The 19,060-nt window shown below is 38.7% G+C and overlaps 1 long non-coding RNA gene across 1 annotated transcript; it reads right to left on the bottom strand.

Annotated features, from left to right (window-relative positions):
• Nucleotides 1-15,138: 15,138 nt before the first annotated feature.
• LOC129410126 (uncharacterized) lies at nucleotides 15,139-16,332 on the bottom strand. The gene is made up of 4 exons (XR_008632743.1): nucleotides 16,272-16,332; nucleotides 16,037-16,188; nucleotides 15,738-15,830; nucleotides 15,139-15,428 (listed from the first exon to the last, which is right to left on the bottom strand). It is a non-coding gene; the product is annotated as an uncharacterized LOC129410126 (long non-coding RNA).
• Nucleotides 16,333-19,060: the final 2,728 nt, after the last annotated feature.

Here is a 19,060-nt window from a genome sequence, read left to right as displayed (position 1 = left end):
GTTTTTTTTTGCAACATGTAATGCAAATAAGTATAACTATACACTGCATTAACTGCATTCATGTTTCCTTTGATATAATACAGTATAATCCAGTGGACCATGTGTGGTTGGCATAGTAATGTGTCAGGGTTGTATGTAGTCTCTTTGTATAAAACTAACTTTTGTTTGTGGTAATGCCATCTTATCAAAGCACTACAACTGCCACTACTAAAAGTTTTTCTACAAGCAACTACAACCACGTACAATTAGTAATATAACTGCAACTACAACAGCAACTACTACTACTGCAACTATTGGTACTACAACTAGTGCTACTACAGGTTGGCATTGTGATTCCAGTTCTCACGGATGAAAGCTGTCATTGTGTCCTTGGACAAGACACATAAGTCGAGTGGTGCCTTCACGTACAGCTCTTCTGAGTGACTTGAAGGTGGAAACATGCTATATAAAATGTAATTACTGTCACTACCATCCACAAAGCACTATCAAAGCACAATGCATACTGCTACGACTAGTAGCAGTACTAGTTCTACTGTGTAGAAAATGACATATATATGTGCAATGATGAGACAATGTCAGGTTAGCTTCTCTTTGTGAATAGTGTTAATTGACAATGGCCTGATTTATTACTCCTGTGTCATTCTCAATAGAGCGTGTGTGTAGGTGCGGCGCTTATAGGCCTGGTGCGTTCACATTATGAGGCGCTCACAGACAGGATAACGTCGAGATTAACCTAAAGTGACACCTTCTGATAGACCTCATGTCAGCTCCATCCTCTGCTTCATTACACCCACTAACATAGAAATGCACCAGCACACGCTCGCCTGCTCGGTGCTGCTGTTGACAGTGTAGCATGTGGAGACAGAGGGGGAAATGGTGAATAAGGGGAAAATCCAGGCATGTCACTTTCACGAACAGCAATGAAATCTATCACCGTTCCCAGATGGGCCCATGATTTATGATTAGAGCACAGGATTTTGTGTTGTGCTCATGAAAAACTGTGGGTTTGACGTAAGCCGACAATGACATATAGGCCACGCTATAACTTGACGTTGGTAAATGTTGTTTCATGCCGATGTTTTAAAAATAACAAATTGTTGTACATTATGTTTGGCGTATGAGAAATTCAGACCTTCACATTAGTCACAACTCAACTGAAGGGGCTGTACCTGTGAGATGTTTTTGCCCTTGAACAGACATATTGTAAAAGCAGTTTTTAGAATCAAACTTAGACCAGTGTGTGCCTCTGATGTCTCTGGTATAAATTGACACCTTTAAATATATGCACTTATGCAGCTTTGCCCACATCACACATCACTGTAGTTCCAGGTGTAAATGTTGCAATTACAAAACTCTGCTCTGGCCTATGGAAGTTGTGAAACGCACTTATAAATGTAATATGATTAATAATTAGGATTCTACGAAACAGGAATATGTTTTGACTGCCTAAAAAGTATTTTTTCCATTTTTTAAAATCATATCTTTATAAAGAGTTTCTTGTTCTCTTTCTGAGTTAAATGAAGATCAACACTGTTACGACCCCAGCTTGGGTCTGTATGTTGTTGGTGCATGTTCGTGCTGTTGCTGGATCCCTCCTCCTCACTTCAGATTCTGGAGGGAGGGCCACCCTAACAAGCTGCACCTAATTGTGGGTGTGGTTCACCACCTTTAAAAGCTGAGTGCTGGACACTGCACTCTCTTCTCCACCATGTGACCACAACTTTATTTGCACCTTGCTTTTAAATAAATATCTCTTTATCTATATCTATCTATCTAGATAGAAAAAATAATAAATATATCACAGACTGTGTATATAAATGGACATAACTAACGCACTAGCTGCGGCGTTCCAGTAGGAAGTTCGCATGCATGCTCTTCAGGTCCTACTGATCATGGCTCCCATTGACTTGCATTGGAATATTGTGGCACCTCTCTCTGTCACTGCTACAGTGAGTGTCGTCTTTTTGGTCTTAAAATGTTAAAATTCATAATATGGAACCTGGCTCCAGATTTGCTCCTGTAACTGTTAGCATTGTGAGCTTCATCTGAGTGACACTGAATGCCATGGGTGACATTACACTTGCTTAATCTACTTCTTTTATACAGTCTATGATCTATCACTATCTCATACTCTATCTCTATGTATCCCCAAACTAGTAAAACTCACTCAATATTAAGTTTGTACACAGCATCACAACTATTAAATGATTTTATTAACCAGATGATTGAACTAAATGAGTCTGTGACCTTCATTTGTGCTCATTTTCTGTTTACCGCTTTCATGCATTAGTCATTTACTCCAACATTAAGAGACAATGGCCATCCCTGCTCTGACCTGACGCAGATACCATCAGAGGCACAACTGCTGAGACAACACATGCTCCATTTGCAGAGCAGTTAACAGTGTGTAAATATTTAACAACATTGTGTGCTTATCAAACTATGCACATTATATTTTGTCATTGACCTTTTTGTCCTGGGACTGCATCGGAGTGATAACAGTGGCTTTGAAAATATCGAGCGCTTCTACGTGTTCATTGTTTTGTTTAATAGAACAATTTTCTAAGCAAAGCTGTTTAACTATTTCAGGTGCCTACAGAAAACAATGAAGGTAGCAAGAGCTGGAGTTTCATAGCAACAAGCAATCGAACAAAGCATTGTAAAAACTGAGATCAGAACATTCATAATGCTAGTCTTAGTTGTATAGCAGTAGCAGCAGCAAAAGTACTAGCAGTAGTAGTAGTAGTAGTGGTAGCAGTAGTATTAGTAGCAGTAGCAGTAGTAGCAGTAGTAGCAGCAGCAGCAACAGCAATAGTAGTTCTAGTAGTTCAGTTCTTTTACTTTCCTTATACACTTAGAGAGGTTCATACTATAATGTCATGACATAATATTTTGACATTTGAAGTTACTGGGTTTGCAGAATCTGTGGCTAATTAGTATCATTAATCAGGAGATCACATTCACTTTTTATTATAACAGTGTCTAGAATTATGAATTATTAATACTCCACATTCACAGGCTCAGTCAAGGATTAACACAGGTCTGAGCTTCCATAGATAGATGCTGTTGTTGTGTCCTTGGGCAAGACACTTAAACCACCTTGTCCCCAGGGCCTGCATGTGAATGTGTGGAAAAGCGCTATATAAAAATGTGACCATTTACTATTTACCCATTTCCGATCATTTTGTCTCACTTGGTTTTTGGATCAAATATTCTCCCATATTAAGATGAAGAGAAGAAAACCAAATTTGCTTTGTAAATCCAAGAATAAAAATGTATTGATGCGACCCAAGAAAGGTTGTTTGGTGATATTGCCAAGCAGCACCATGCAGTTGCTGGAAATGGCTAGAAAATTTAGGCTTTCTTTGCCAAATTACCTATTTCGGCCATTTATTCTATTTTAGACTATGTGAATCTGTGACTCATCTTAGGGTCAAACTGGGACATCAGGCCTGGATTTTCCTCAGTGATTTTTGTTTTAGTAGAACCGTTTTACCCACCGGTGATGATAGCACACTGTAAAAAGTTTATGAAGGGTAAAACATAGGCCTAAAATATTACAAAAACGTTTGACAAATGACAGTGAGAATAGACAAGAAAAGAAGAGGCAGTACCGCAAACCTGTACGGAGCAGCAGGTCTGAGAGTGACCATTTTTAACTGTCTGTCCAGCACAAGGTGACCCCTGTCTCACATTTTAGGCAGAGACAGAATGGATATAGATGGATAATTTCATGGCTTCTGCTGCAGCCAACTTTTGCTGGGTTTTTGGGTGGGACAAGGACAAGACTGATGTGCTGTTCTGAGGACAAGCAGGGTCAAAAACAGCAGAACACAACACCAGTGCGAAAAACCATTTATTATGTGACACCAAGAGCATGTCATTCAACTTTCTGTGCATAAAGATGATTTTGTTAAAGAGAAAGTATTAGTAGATTTATCGAATGAGTTTTCTGTGCTCAAATCCCGGCAGAAGACATTGTGATGAAGGGCGTGGGTGATTAGATGATGTTTAGAAGACGTCTTTCAACCCTAGATGATGTTTAGAAGACGTCTTTCAACCCTGGGCCTGGACACTGGAGGTGGTACAGGTGAAGCTGAGGAGAGTGAAGCGGAAGAGGAGAGGATGAGGAGAGTGAAGCGGAAGAGGAGAGGATGAGAGGAGGATTAGGAGAGCGAAGAGGACAATGAGAGGATGAGGAGAGTGAAGGGAACGATGAGAGGATGAGGAGAGAGAAGGGGACGATGAGAGGATGAGGAGAGTGAAGTGGACGATGAGAGAAGAGGACAGTGAAGTGGACGATGAGAGGATGAGGAGAGTGAAGTGGATGATGAGAGGATGAGGAGATTGAAGGGGATGATGAGAGGATGAGAGGAGAGGATGAGGAAATTGAAGAGGATGATAAGAGGATGAGGGGAGTGAAGGGGAAGATGAGAGGATGAGGAGAGTGAAGAAGATGATGAGAGGATGAGGAGAGCGAACGGGACGACGAGAGGATGTGGAGAGTGTTATTTCATCCATGTTTGAGAATGAGTGTAAACCTGTTGGCTAGCCTGTGAGCCCTTTGACACAGGAAAGCATTTTAGCAAAATCTCCTATTTAAAGCAAAGTAAAAAGATGTGAATGAATAGAGTGAAAAAGAATAGTGGCCGAGATTGTAATAATGCAGTGTTACAGCTTTGACCCAGCTGGCAGGGCGTGGGTCTTTTGTATCTCTCTCTCGCTGATGTTTACTCAGGCTTCTCAAACGCATCAGTGCCCCAGGTTTGTCACAGCTCAGTAAGGTGCTTGGCCTTAACATATGAAAATTTGCTCCCTTGAAGTGTGCAAATCAGCATTTTTAGGATGCACACTCACGTACACACACACGCACGCACACACACACAAGCGCACTTATAAACACACAAACAAATGAGGCGTGCCTTAAGAAGCAGCACACACACACCTGTACTCCTCACACCGGCTGTCACAGTGACATTGACAGGGACACAAATGCCTCTTATGCAGATTGAGTACAAGCTCTCGTCTGATCACAATCGAGCCCTGTGTTTGAGGTGGGACTGAGGGAGCAAAGTCACTGCAGAAGGGCTCATGGCACACTCATCCATGCAGGCTTAGGACCTTGAAAACTTTACTGTTAAACTTTAAAATGCATGTAACAAAATCTACTTTGTATTAAACAGATCAGTCTAAAGTTTTACAGGGGACTGCGCTACACATGTGTGGTTATGTGGATGCTTAAGTTAAAAACATCTTGTTTCAACTAATTTTCCCCAGCACTTGACTGAAGTCCTAATATAGCATTCCCAACACCGACCACTCCTGATACAGCAAACCTATTATTAGCCGTTTGAAAAGGGTGAACTAATTCTAAATGATTTGCACTTGCTGGTTGATAGAACAAAGCACAGTGTAAATTGAATTAGTGGATCTGGATGCGGTTGAGTCAACATAGCAGTCCCTTGCACCCAGTCGATTAAAAAAAAAAAAAAAAAAGACTTTTGTTTCTTTAATGTATTACCAAAAAAGAAAAAAAAAAAAGATAAAGAGAATAACATTGATATATTGTTTTACCAATAAATAATAATAAGGATGGAGTAAACCAATACAATAGACTTATTTTTATTTGGGGATAATGGTGACAGGAGGCTGCTTCACTTTAGGTCTGGTCTAAGCTATTGACTTGTACAGTATGTTGAGCACGTGTATTTCTCCTGCACATACAGTGGCACGGTCTCTACACAGCAGTGTACAACACTCCTGTGTGTGAGTGCGCGTGTGCGTGCGTGCGTGTGTGTGTGTGTGTGTGTGTGTGCGTGTGTGAGCCTCTTTGACATTCTGTACATGTCTTCTGGCAGAGGGTAACCAGCGGATCACATCTATTACCTTGCTAATTCTACAGCTTGGCCTTTGCATAATAAGATGCATTTTCTCTCCCCGAGTAAGTGAAGGAGGGGGAGAGAAGACGAGGGAGAGGGTAAGTATCAAAACATGTTGCCAATGACTTAATGACTGAGCCATAGTATTGTATTAATGGGAGCACGTGGTAATTGGGTTAATGAAAATGTTTTCCCATTTTGGCTCCTGTCTAAGGCAAATGTAACACTTCCACTCATTTGCTCCCTTCACTCTCACACATTAGCTCCCCCTCCATGTGCCAAACATGATTATATCCACATCCACCAGGCGCCTCTTTATGCTGCTAATCTATTTAATTGCAAGCATATTTGCTCTGTTTTCTTTTTCCCCAAACTGAATCGTACAGAGTGAGAAAAGTCAAAATGAAGAGTTTATTTTCATTAGGACCAGCAAATGCATATAACAGTTACATAAGTTAAACAGAAAATATGTATCAGCAATGTTTACTACTATAAAAGTACAAACTGCCATAACAAAGGTGGTAGAGCTTCTCATTATCTCCTTGTATGGCATAAAGTGAGCCTGGAGTCTGTCACAAGAAATGAATTTATTGTGATTTGCCCAAAAAAAAAAAAAAAAAAAAAAAACAAAGTTAAAAACCTAAAATGTTCATCTGTGGCTGAAAGAGAAGTATTCATATATTCCCAGGACACAAAAAGAGATAGAAAGTAAAATGTACCAGTAGGTATATTCCTGTGCTTTGAACTCTGTGTAGGCAACATTATCTATTTTATCAAAACTAATTACTTTCTGATTCTTGTCTAATTGTGCTTTGTTAATTAACCAACATTGTCATTTTTATGATTAAAAGTAAAGTGAGCTTATTAAGTATGACTTCATAATTGTTACCATTACTAAAAATCGATATGTTAAAGGTGCACTGTGTAACTTTTGGTGATAGGACCAAGTTACAAATCAGATCTGTGGAGAGGCAAGCCCACTCACAGTAAGAATGCAAGTTTGTAAGTAAATAAAAACCCATGTTATTAAATAAATGCAAGATTACTATGACAATGCAACAACATCTCCAGGGAGACAAGCAGATGGCAGACCCTCCACTAGAAAAGTTACACAGTGCATCTTTATAGTTAAGGTATTGTTGCTGTAGAAAGATTTGTCCTCTGCATTTGACCCATCCTTCAATAGTGCTCGGGCATCCTGTCAGCAGCCACAGGTTCTGAACATTAATAAACTTATTTGATTAGATATTGTCCCTGCCAATGCAAAATATGTGACGGAAAAACAAAAATCTAATTTGCTGTTCTTTATCTAAAAATTCAACACAATAATACATTTTCCTCTCATTTCTTTCTGCAATATTTTGATTTGACTGTACTGGTGTGATATGACTCAGAATCCACTCTGAATATTGAATACCTTTGTGCTATCCTGGATACATATTTCAAGGCTAAGTTTCTGCACCAGCGAAACTTGGTTCCCATAGCCCCTAATCTTTCCTGACACTGTAATATTTTCCGAGAGGTGATGCTGGCCCTGGGTTCACATACACTCATGCATAGGTGCCAATTCTAAGCATTTGAAGGTCGAGCACCCAATTCTGATAGCATAAATTATTTTGCAAACTCATCCAACTTCTGGCCCAGAGCATGTGGGGTTGTTATATATTTCTCTTAAAGCAACACATATACCATGAATAAATATGTTTCTGTTTCTTTTCACAGCAGTACTCAATCTATGAAAACACACTCACTTTTTGAGTGGATCCAGAATACACACTTCAGATGGGCCACTCAGACACACTCATTGGTCCATCTGTATATTAAAACAAATACCTCAACCTTCATCTGAGTGTTTGCTTGGAGCTGCAAACTTTCGGCGCAGCTAATTGCAGTTTTTTACTTGATTGGAACAGATTGCCCTTATTAAGATCTTATATTATAAAAGATTAACTCCTGTGAGCTTGTAGCCATATATTTATGTTGTCACTTCACCAAACACATGCCTGGAGTTGTGTTTTGTTTCATTCACACACACTCCCAGATTTTTTTTGGTGCAATTTTGCATGCTTTTTTTTTTTTTTTTTTTTTTTTTTACAGCGTATGAACACGTATTGTGCATTACGGGTGGGTAGTAATTACTCACGGGAGGGTCTGTACTAAACCAAGTCTAAACCAGGACTAATCTTGGACTTAAGAGAGAGAACCCCGAGCAGGGTGTCCGCAAAGTGCGATCGGGCAATTGCCACGCTAACCTTCGTGAGGTGCGGAGCTCTCCGTCGGTCCTTTCTCCTGCGGTCACCTCCGAGCCTGTCCCGACAGTGAGTCCTGTTTCAGTTCTCATTTAGTCCCAGTTTAGTCCTGTTTTAGTCCTAGTTCAGTCCTGGTTTAGTCCTCCTCTTCAATTCTGGAATCAGTCCTAGGTTAGTCCTGGTTTAGTCTTGGTTCAGTCAGTGGTGTAGGCAGGGCAAAAAATTTGATATAATTTTGTGTTAACAGGCGGGTGCGGTGTTGTACTGGGCTGTAAGTGTTGTAACTGTCTGTGTGAGAAAAGTGTATAAAGTGTGTGATGAGGGCTTTTACAGACTTAAGACAGATATAATCATTGTAAAATATAAAGTTGACTAATTTCACCTATTGGGGGTTATTTTTAGAATGTAACCCCCTCGATAAACGAGGGGGCACTATAAATCCTAGTAAATATTCTGTCTATATCTCCAATGCTCAAAATGCTCTTTTGAACCTTGTGATGTCATATGGTGGCTTTCGTTAACATCTGTGTTTTGCCTTTAGTTTAGTAGAGATTAGAAATTCCATGGCTGGAATTATTCAGATGATTCTAGTGAAGGTGTGTGGAGTTTAGAAACACAGTGCAGCATACATGACATCACAAGGTGGAACAGAAAGTTTTCTGTTTGAGAGAAGAACTCAGCCTTAATGAAACAAAACAAAACTCTGGGTATGTTTTTAATAACCAGACAAAATTAGAAGAGAAAACAGTGTAATATGGGCCCACTAAAGGTCAGAGTAGCTGTATCTAAAATATGTGACAGAAATCTGTATTTGAAATGAGGCATGATGACGTGAAGTACATGCTGACAGTGAGACGCCATCGCCGTATGTCCCACACCCTCCACTCACAAACCAGAACACTGCTTCTTACCTGTCAATCATTTCAGTAAAAGTGCCAGGTTGATCCAACTGAGTCTGTGTCCCCCGTCTGAGAGAATACTCACTACTTTGCCATGCGCTAAATCCAAGAAAATAAGCTTTCAATAACTTGGACTTTAGAGGCAAGGCAGTGCATTATTACTATTTTGAGTGATGCTTCGGGGAGAACACAAAATACAAGGGATATTAAATGATTTTACAACCAAGATTTCATTTATTTTATTCTGTTTTTTGGCATTTGTGAGTGCATAGACGTATGTCCTGCCTAAGTCTTGGTGTAGTGTGTGGGTTTATATGAACTTAAAGGCACTGTACCTGATTTTAACTGTCTTAGAAAAACAAATCTAGCAGTGGTCAGAAGTCACTTACCTTTCACATTTCACAGACTAGAATGGAGTTTTACCATCATTGTTAAGCTAATAAAAACTATTTTGCAAACATGACTATTTGACTATCCTGGGACCTGAAGAAAAAAAGTGTATTGCAATATATATTTTTTGTGATTTTCTATCTATTTGAAGGTAAATGATCACTTTCGGATTTAGATTTTGTTCATTTAATTTTTATTTATAATTTGTAACATGTTCTCTGTAATGGGACATTTTGGTGTTAAATCCGTGTGACGTTAACAACCTAACAAAAACACACTTCTACAATTGTCTGAAAAACTTTTTAGACTCCCTTTTATTTTATTTTAGATATAAATATTTTTTTTTAAATGATAGCGCAGCCACAAACTAACTCCTATTGAGTGGGGTGACCAGACGTCCCTATTTACCCGGGACAGTCCCAGTTTTGAGCCCTGTGTCCCTTGTCCCAGCAGATTTATACAAAACCAGTGATTTGTCTCAGTTTTATACAAGAAATGTCCCAGGTGTCCCTATTTTTGACCAATTTGATCCCTGCCAACAGTAAAGAGAGGCATAAACTGTAATTTCTTTGGATGAAATACAGGAAAGTTGCTTAAAAATGTCCAAAACACAAAGAAAATGTGACTATGCTGACTTCATGAATGGGCTGAGTGCAGAACAATACTCCTTAATTACGCACTTGTTTCACAATTTTATTATTACCACCAAAAAACCTACTATTGAGTTAATTTTTTATTCTGGACATGATAGTACCCCATAATCCCCAGACCTATTTAGGCAGAGGAACCTACTCCCCCCATTAAGAGTCTATTTCAAAACACTTTAAAGATCGACCGGTTAACTCAATGTGAACTATAAAGGACACAAATGAATGGGCCGGGTCTCAGGAGGATATATTTGAGTACTGGCGCAAGAAAAAAATGTCTCAAATATGGGAAAAAATTGGGGAGAGGGCTGTTCCCCATTTTTTCTATCACAAATGAGCGCCTTTTGTTTTTCCTCCCTTGTTTCAGACCACTGCCCCCATCAAATTGTAAAACATGTTATCAGTGACTGCATTGCTGGTCTACGATACTTCTCTGTCTGAAGCAGCTGTTCAGACAGAGAGTATGTGGCCAAGAAAATAATGAATACCACAGAACTAGTTATATTGATTTAAATATCTACTTCGTCCTTTGATGGGTTGGAAATCAAGTACTCCAGTTTGAAATAAAATACTCAAATGACAAAAACGGACAAAAATATAATGGAACAGATGCTTCAGCAAGTTTGAAGTACACCTAAAGCCTGAATTATACATGTTACTACTACAAGCTTTGGTTCATGGAGGTTTAAGGCCTTGGCAACACAATATCAGCGAGACTCTATCAAAAAGCCATTCATGAGACTAATAAAAAAGCACAGGAGAGAGACAAAAGTTATGTGTTTTATTTGAATTTTCTAATAATAACATCTGGAGTTATTGATCTTCTCAAGACCTGAGCGCTGTGGGTGTTATGGCAGCACAGATGTAAAAGGAAAGGTATGCAAACAGCCAAAGCGCACATCAGTTCTCTCTAGTGGAAGGACTTAAAGCACAGGCAGATGGATGCTCACTGATCAACAGGGGCTCAAATGGGCTTTGTTGGCACTTGCGAGGAACAATAATAGACCGCGAAAATGAGATGAGGAAATTTGTGAAAAAAGCAGGACAAAGGCGCCATGACAAAGATGTGACCCAAAGAAAACGTGCTACTGACTATTAAGACCGCGTGATGTCCAACAATTCCAAGACACCATTGGCTCATAGTGATTAAAGGACCCGTATTACTCTATTTTCTGATCTTGGTTATAATGTTGTTTCCTCATCAAAACATACATACAAGTCTTCATATTTAGACCTTCACTAGAACCATTTGGATAATTTCATCCCTGGAAATGGTCGTCTGAACTAAAGGTATAAGGTAGCTGTCAGCTTGAAAACTACCACTTCATGACATCATAAGGTGGAACAGAACATTTTAAGCTTGTAGACAGATATATAATAAAGATGTGAGAATGAAACAGCAACTCCAGGTTACAACACTGTAACATGGCTTTATGCTTCATTTGATGTAATATAGGACTTTTAATTTAAGGTGAGACACATTTAGATATATTTTAAACTTCTTCTGTAATTTACTTGAATAACTGTAAGAAAAATGCATTGGAAGTTTTTTCATCATGTAATGTAGTCAATGTCATATAAAAATAAGGTGGTGTGTATGTGCACTCTAAGCAAAACTGGACAACAGATTAAAAACAGCTTGGACCTGCTAAAGTTTGGCACAGAAATGTTGGCATATGAGCCTAATGTGATTGTTTATTGTCCTAGTAAATTAATAAATGCAAATTTAATTGTTTGAATTCCCACGATGCACCTGGATCCTGATTAGCTCCACAGAAGCTTGAATGGTACAGGTTTGCATCAGGAAGCAGTACTCAGCTGTGCGGGGGTTGACGCTGGACTACAAACCAGCCTTTACAGATTAGGTATCAACTAATTCAGACAAATTCATATTAACATTGGAAAGTTGGCACATGCAGGTGCTACTTTAAATGCATTTTGAGAAAATGTTCCACATAAATCAGTGGATACAAATTGATAGGATTAAATGAGCAAACATCATCAGGTGCAGAGTGGACTTTTTTGTTGATTCCACTTTAAAGATGAGCACTGAACTGAAAAAAAAAAAGAAAATAAAAAAAAAGAAAAGGAAATTGAAAAACTTGTGCCAGATGTGTCAGGTCTTAAAGAGTCTATATTATGCAAAATTGAATCATGTGAACTTTAAGCCATGTTTTAATGCTTTTACCTCCTATAAAAGATACCTGGAGTTGCATTTGTTTCATTCACAAATGAATGTAATCCTGCATTATTGTCTATCTGAGCTCAAAATGCTCTGTTCCACCTTGTGATGACACAAAGCTGTATTTTTCAAGATAACAGTTTATTTTTATGATTGTTTATTAGAAATTGGGAATTCTAGATCTGATACTATCCAAATGATTCTAGTGAAGGTGTATGGAGTTGACATCACAAGGTGGAACAGAGTGTTTTCCATTTGAGAGAAGAACACAGCCTAAATATACAGAGTGTGATGAGGAATCAACATTCATTATAACATAGATGAGAAATTAGTGTAAAATGTGCCCTTTAAATGTTTTGACTTCGGCAGACTTTTTCTGTCTGATTCCCTTATGATTTGCATGGTCACCTACGGCTTCCAATTTAGTCTACTGTGAAGAAGATTTTGTTTTGTTTGGCACCTTTTGTCCCATTTTGATCCAAATCCTCTGCTTCAAAAAGAACAAAATGCTAAGAAGCGATTTACGAGGAAAAAAACAAAGTATGACAGGATGCCGAGAGGAGGGCATCTTTAGAGGAGATGAAAAACTGAGACAATAAGACAGACTGCTACAACAAGTCAATTCGCCGACTCCGGAAAGTAAGCTCAAATGTTCCTCTGCGGGGAGAGGAGCAGGGGACGCGAGGGACACAGAGACAGGGCTGTTCTGGGGCTAGAGCAGAGGCAGGCCTGACAAAATCACTCAGATGGAAGAACAAAAAGTCGACATGGGCCAAAAGATGAGTGGCACTGGGCTCAACAAAGAAACACACAAAATACACTGAAAAGATGAGGCTAGTTTGTCATACATTAGACGGGCTTGCTATTTGGGTCATTTTGAATAAATTTTATACATATTTTATATACATTTAAATGTGTGAGTGCATGTGTCTGTAATTACTTTATTTGTTATTTTTATTTGTTTTACTTATTTATACTAGTTATTATATATTCTATAGATTTGTATTAATATTAGTGGTGGGGGTGTAGTACTTTGAATTTATGTATGCATTTCTTTATAAAATGTTTAATAAGCTGATGAGAAATTTCTGAAATGTTTGAAACTTTGTGACTTGTAAACAAGACCTTGGACATGGCATCATTTTTATAGTTTAAAAGTAATATCATTTTGCAACACATTTCTAAAATGACTGACTTTTCCACTAAGAGGATTCTTGTGATCTTGAGTGCACATTTACAAAGAGTATACTGCATAGTATAAACCCGTTCTGTAATATGACCCGAGGCAATCTCTGAAGTGTTGCATTGGTTGCTGAATAAAGGAAGTGTAGTGTTAAAAGGTCACTTGCAGGTCAGCTTGCCCCATCTCACTGGTTACTGTCTGGTTTTGTTCATCTTCCATATAAAAATGACTTTATTTTGTGGACTTTTATAAAGGGCTTAACAAAGGACTTTTATTTTTGTAATCAATGTGCCTTTATTCAAGCTCTGTGTGACATATACATTATTCCACAACAGTAAGAGGGTAAGAGACTGATCTTGTATTTTATTTTATGGCGGTTGCTGTGCAGTTTATTATATATATATATATATATATATATATATATATATATATATATATATATATATATATATATATATATATATATATATATATATATAGGGGTGTCAAATTATCGCGTTAATTGCGATTAATTAATTACAGTCATATTTAGCGCGTTATGTTTTTTAATCGCGTTAATCTCATTTTTAATCTCTAACTTTACTGTTTCTGTATGCGAGTTGCTTTATTATTAAACCAGTTTTTATGTGTTGTTGGGACAACAGCACACACACACACACACAAACACATTTATAATTTTTTTTATTTCGGTAATTCCACTCATTGTCGGAAACCCATACAAAACGCGCGCAGTAAGAGCGATGTGAACGTCACGTTGGCGGCGTCAGGCACAATGGACGAGGTCGAAGAGCCAGTAGAACAGAGTCAGCAATGCACAGGTAAAAACGCATTCGTGTCTTGGAAATTATTCTCCCGACGTGAAATATAAAAGAAAATAACAAATATACGCCTACAATTTAAATGTCACTGGTGAAAACAACCTGCATAGGCTCATGATGTCTGCACTACTGTCCTACCTGCCACATGAGGGGACACACACACAAACACACACAAATACACACAAACACACACCTTCATCATCGTCATTAACCTGAGAACGCGCGGACCACGTTTCCTTAGACACTGCGTGGACACCGACGTGCTCCCGTGAGCCGCGTGTGGATCGTGTTTTCTCGCTACGCTGCGTAAACCGCGCTTCCTCCTGTGCGCCTCTAAACCAGAACTAACACCAAGACTAACACCAGGACTAATCCAGTCCAGGACTAAACCCGGTCTAAACTAGAACTAAAACCAGAACTAAAACCAGGTCTAAACCAGGACTAAACCAGGTCTAAACCAGGACTAAACCAGAACTAACACCAGCACTAAAACCAGGACTAACCCTTTCCAGGAATAAACTAGGACTAAAGTAGGACTAAAGCAGGTCTAAACCACACTGTAAACCCAAATTAGTAATCATTACTAAAACCGCGCGTGGTAAGTGATTGCACTGGGATGTCTAGTTTTTACAATATCAAAAACTAAACAAATCAAGCTCTGTTTACATAAAATCTTCTGTCCAAGATAACCCATTACTAAAGAACTTAAGTTTCTAAAACTAATGTTTACAAGTAATTAACTAACCATTACTTGTGTATTACAGTAATCATTACTTATTTTTATCAGTATGTATTTCTGATATTTATGAGTATTTATTGAATATGTTTATTAATTATAATAATTAGATGCAAATTATACAACATATTATTTTTTTAATAATTGACATAAAATGACAATTTTTTTCTCACAAATTTATTGCAAAAATAGTGCAATAATAACATGCTTAAACCTGAATAAAGTGCAGTCTTCTGTTTGTTCCCTGTAACAGCATTTGCTTTTGTGTTTTACATTTCACAATTCAAACAAGGGGTTATAAGGGTTGTCAGCTTGTCCATAACAATTTCACCCTCAATGATGATTTTCAGGCTTGCTGGGTGAAGATCTGGTGTTGGAAGAGAGACACCTTCAGATTTACTAACAAGATCCCAATGTCCATTTGGCGAAAGGATTCATCACCATCCTAAAGAAAAACAAAAAAATTAATGCCAGAAACATAACCATTAGTGAATGAAATTACTGAACTACAACAGACTCAATAAGAATGACAAAACATAAATTGTATGAAATTCAATTTATGCTGACATGATAACTGATAAATGTTCAAACAAATATTTGAAAATCAATAATAATCTGACTTTAAGATAAATAATATTCATGGAATGGCTGAAGCTCGTAATGTATAGACTACTTGTCAGTTTTGGCATATTCAAATTATACAATAAATGTCACATTCTAAAAGTTTCACATTACAAACAAAATGTACACTTACAAAGCTAGATTTGAAGAATTCGGTGGGACTGTCTCCGAGTAAGTAAGGAAGACCTCTTAGTGTGACTGTCCTTTTTTCAGTAGAATCCAGTGACTGTAAGACAGAAAATGGATACTGTATGATAAATTAAAAGAAATATACAGAGACGCAAACACTTTTGTAAATATACATTTAACCATTAACATGAACTATGTATTTTAATAAAAATTCATTATCTTTTTATCCATTTTAGATTAACTATGTTATGAATTTATGCTTTTACTGCACATGTATTTTTATCCGGGTTACAAAAGTTTTACCTGTATTTGCTGCAAAAGCTGTGCCAACTGTCACCCACGTTGCCCCTCTTAGCTTTAAAACTTTCAATAAAATGGGTAGTGTGGTTATCAAGGGCAGAATAAAATTCCTGGTGCAGGTCTTTTCCCACAATCCTTTTGAATTCCAGACAAATCTAAAAAAATAAAAAATAAAAGAAAGAAATTAGTGTTCTGTAGTGTCTGAGGTAGTAACTTCTCTTATCACAGCTGAACTCACAGTATTTACAGCTCCACAGCATGTTGGGTAGTCACCTGTAAAACAGAAAATATGTTTTAGTGTTTAATTCCAACCAAAGCTTTTTATGCAATTTTGTGGTGATAATCTAAAAACTTGAACTCCAAACTCTCCATTTGCACCCACGATTTTAGAACAATCATATAGCAAACAACGAAAACGAGTCTCGATTAAAAAAAAGGCGCGGTGCACACGGTGTACGTGAGAAGACACGGCGCCCGTGAGGAGTTCTATGGGTCCATGCGTCGTTAAACCGCCACCCGCCCGAATTTGATTAAAATTGTATTTTTCGTCGCGTTATCCGCCCGAGCCGCGGTTTAGCCGCGGAGTCCGCCCTCCGCGCATCTCTACCGGGCCGGTAAAGATGCCGGTAGTACCGGCTCAGACACCGTTAACTGTTAGCATTAGCTGTTCTCTGTTAGCGGCTAACAGATGATAGCGAGCGCATCGTGACCACAAGTTCACTTCACGTTAGCCTTATTTGGCTGCAAGCGTCAACCAATGTCACCAACTATTCAGTCTCACGGGAACAGAAACCATATTTATTCACTTACCATATGATGATAAAGCAGACTGACGCTGAATTGCAGCCAACAATCCGAGCAGAAGTCAACTGTGGTTTGGTGCAGTTTGGGAGTGTTCAGGCGCCAAGCCCCTCCCTTCACCGGTAAAAACATACAAGTGTGAGCCGTCTCCACTCAGAGCCATTAGTACAGCAAATACTAGTTTAAAATAGTTTACAATTCACACTTTGTTTAGTAATGGTCCCGCCTTTTGCAAAATATTAAAAAGATTAGTAATATTAGCATGGCTTAATATGTAAAAGAAAATTTGGGTTTACAGTGCAGGACTAAAACAAGGACTAAATCCAGTGATCTCATATATAAAGCATTTCTCTATCAATAATATTTTTAACATGGGTAAGGAAAGACTGGACTTTTTATTGTCTTTAAGTAGACAAAAGTTATTATGTTCAGATTTCCTCATCTTTGCTACTTTACAACAAACAGTTTCTTATTCATGGAGACTTGGGCTCAACAGCCAAATTGAAGAGATTTGTTGAACAATAAATGACTTTATAAAGTCACTTTTTTAAATCTATATCAGTCTTTTGATCTGCCACAATAATGTAATAATGAATTTAAATGAAAATACCTCAAATTGAAGGCTTTTCTCAGCAATTTTAGGTGAGATTAAAATGAGATTAATTAGATTAATTAATTACAGATCATAATGAATTAATCTCTCAATTTTTTTTTATCGCATGACAGCACTATATATATATATATATATATATATATATATATATATATATATATATATATATATATATATATATATATATATATATATATATATATATATATATATATATATATATATATATATATATATATATGTTTTAGCAGCTGGTTAGCTCAATTGGGAAGTCACTGGACTTTCACATGGGAGACCCGGGTTCAAATCCCCCCTCTGACGGGGCAGGGGGGGCAATGAGCTAACCAGTGTGGGTCCTTGGGCAAGACCCTTCGTGCTACTGCCCACCTCATACAATGATGAGAGAGAAAGAAACGTATGACATGCCGGCTCAGACGTCGCCCGGCCAAACAAGGTCTGCATCAGGTGCTGGGGAACCAGGGCACCTTGATGAAAAATGGGCTACTGGAACACGGCGGAAATGGGCGAGATGCGAGAACAAGGCTCTGTTGGAATGCTACTACTACAGTAACCCTAGGCAGAGGGGTTACATGAACAGGATGTGGGAGAAATGGTTATTACGATACCCACAGTCCAAACTAACGGCCAAACAACTAGTAGCTCAGTGTTCCAACATCCACAAACGGCAACTGCTATCACAACTAGAGATTGATGAGGTACAACACAAATGCCACGGCAAGGGAACCAGTGTGCCAGGTCAGAGGGAGTTGACACCAACTCCCCAACCAGAGATTGGGTACGAAACCCCAATAAGTATCACGCTGAGCGAGGCAGCGACTGACCTGAAAGATAAGATCATGGCCCGAATGAACACAAGGCAACCCCGATGCCAGTTACAGAGGCTAAGTGAAGTACCATCTGAAAGTCTCCTAGACGATGTGAATGCAGCACTGACAGTGATCCCTACCACAACCATCACTGAAACCAATGAGCTGATCTGCACTTCAGCAGCAGTGATCCTAGATGTGTTGGGCTATAAGAGCAACCATGGGAGCCATGCGATACAATACCCACCATGGCAAAGACGGTTAGAGGCTAAAATCAAGGAGGTGTGGAGAGAAGTGAGCCAACTGTCAGAGGCCCAGAAAGGTGCAATGAAAAAGCAAGTGCCCAAGAGGTACAACCAGTTGCCCATACCTGAAGCACTCGAAACTGCCAAACAAAGGCTCCAAGCCTTGGCCAGCCGCCTAAAGAGGTACACACGAGATAACGAGGCCAGACGAATAAACCGGCTGTTCGCAACACAACCGGCGAAAGTGCAGTCCCATCCAACTATCGGCCAATAACCTGTCTCTCCACAACATGGAAGCTCATGTCAGGCATCATTGCGGCTAAGATAAGTGGGCACATGAATCAATACATGAGTGCAGCACAGAAGGGTATCGGCAAAAACACCAGGGGAGCCAAACACCAACTCCTGGTTGACCGAACAGTCGTCCGCGACTGCAGAACCCGTAAGACCAACCTGTGCACTGCCTGGATTGATTACAAGAAAGCCTATGACTCAATGCCACACACATGGATCACTGAGTGCTTGAAGCTGTACAATATCA

The sequence above is a fragment of the Boleophthalmus pectinirostris genome, unplaced genomic scaffold, assembly GCF_026225935.1.
Source record: "Boleophthalmus pectinirostris isolate CB_2022bp ecotype Guang Dong unplaced genomic scaffold, ASM2622593v1 HiC_scaffold_21, whole genome shotgun sequence".
In the NCBI taxonomy this organism is placed as follows: domain Eukaryota; kingdom Metazoa; phylum Chordata; class Actinopteri; order Gobiiformes; family Gobiidae; genus Boleophthalmus; species Boleophthalmus pectinirostris.
Note: the sequence above shows the minus strand (reverse complement) of the source record. Positions and strands in the feature narration are given on the sequence as shown.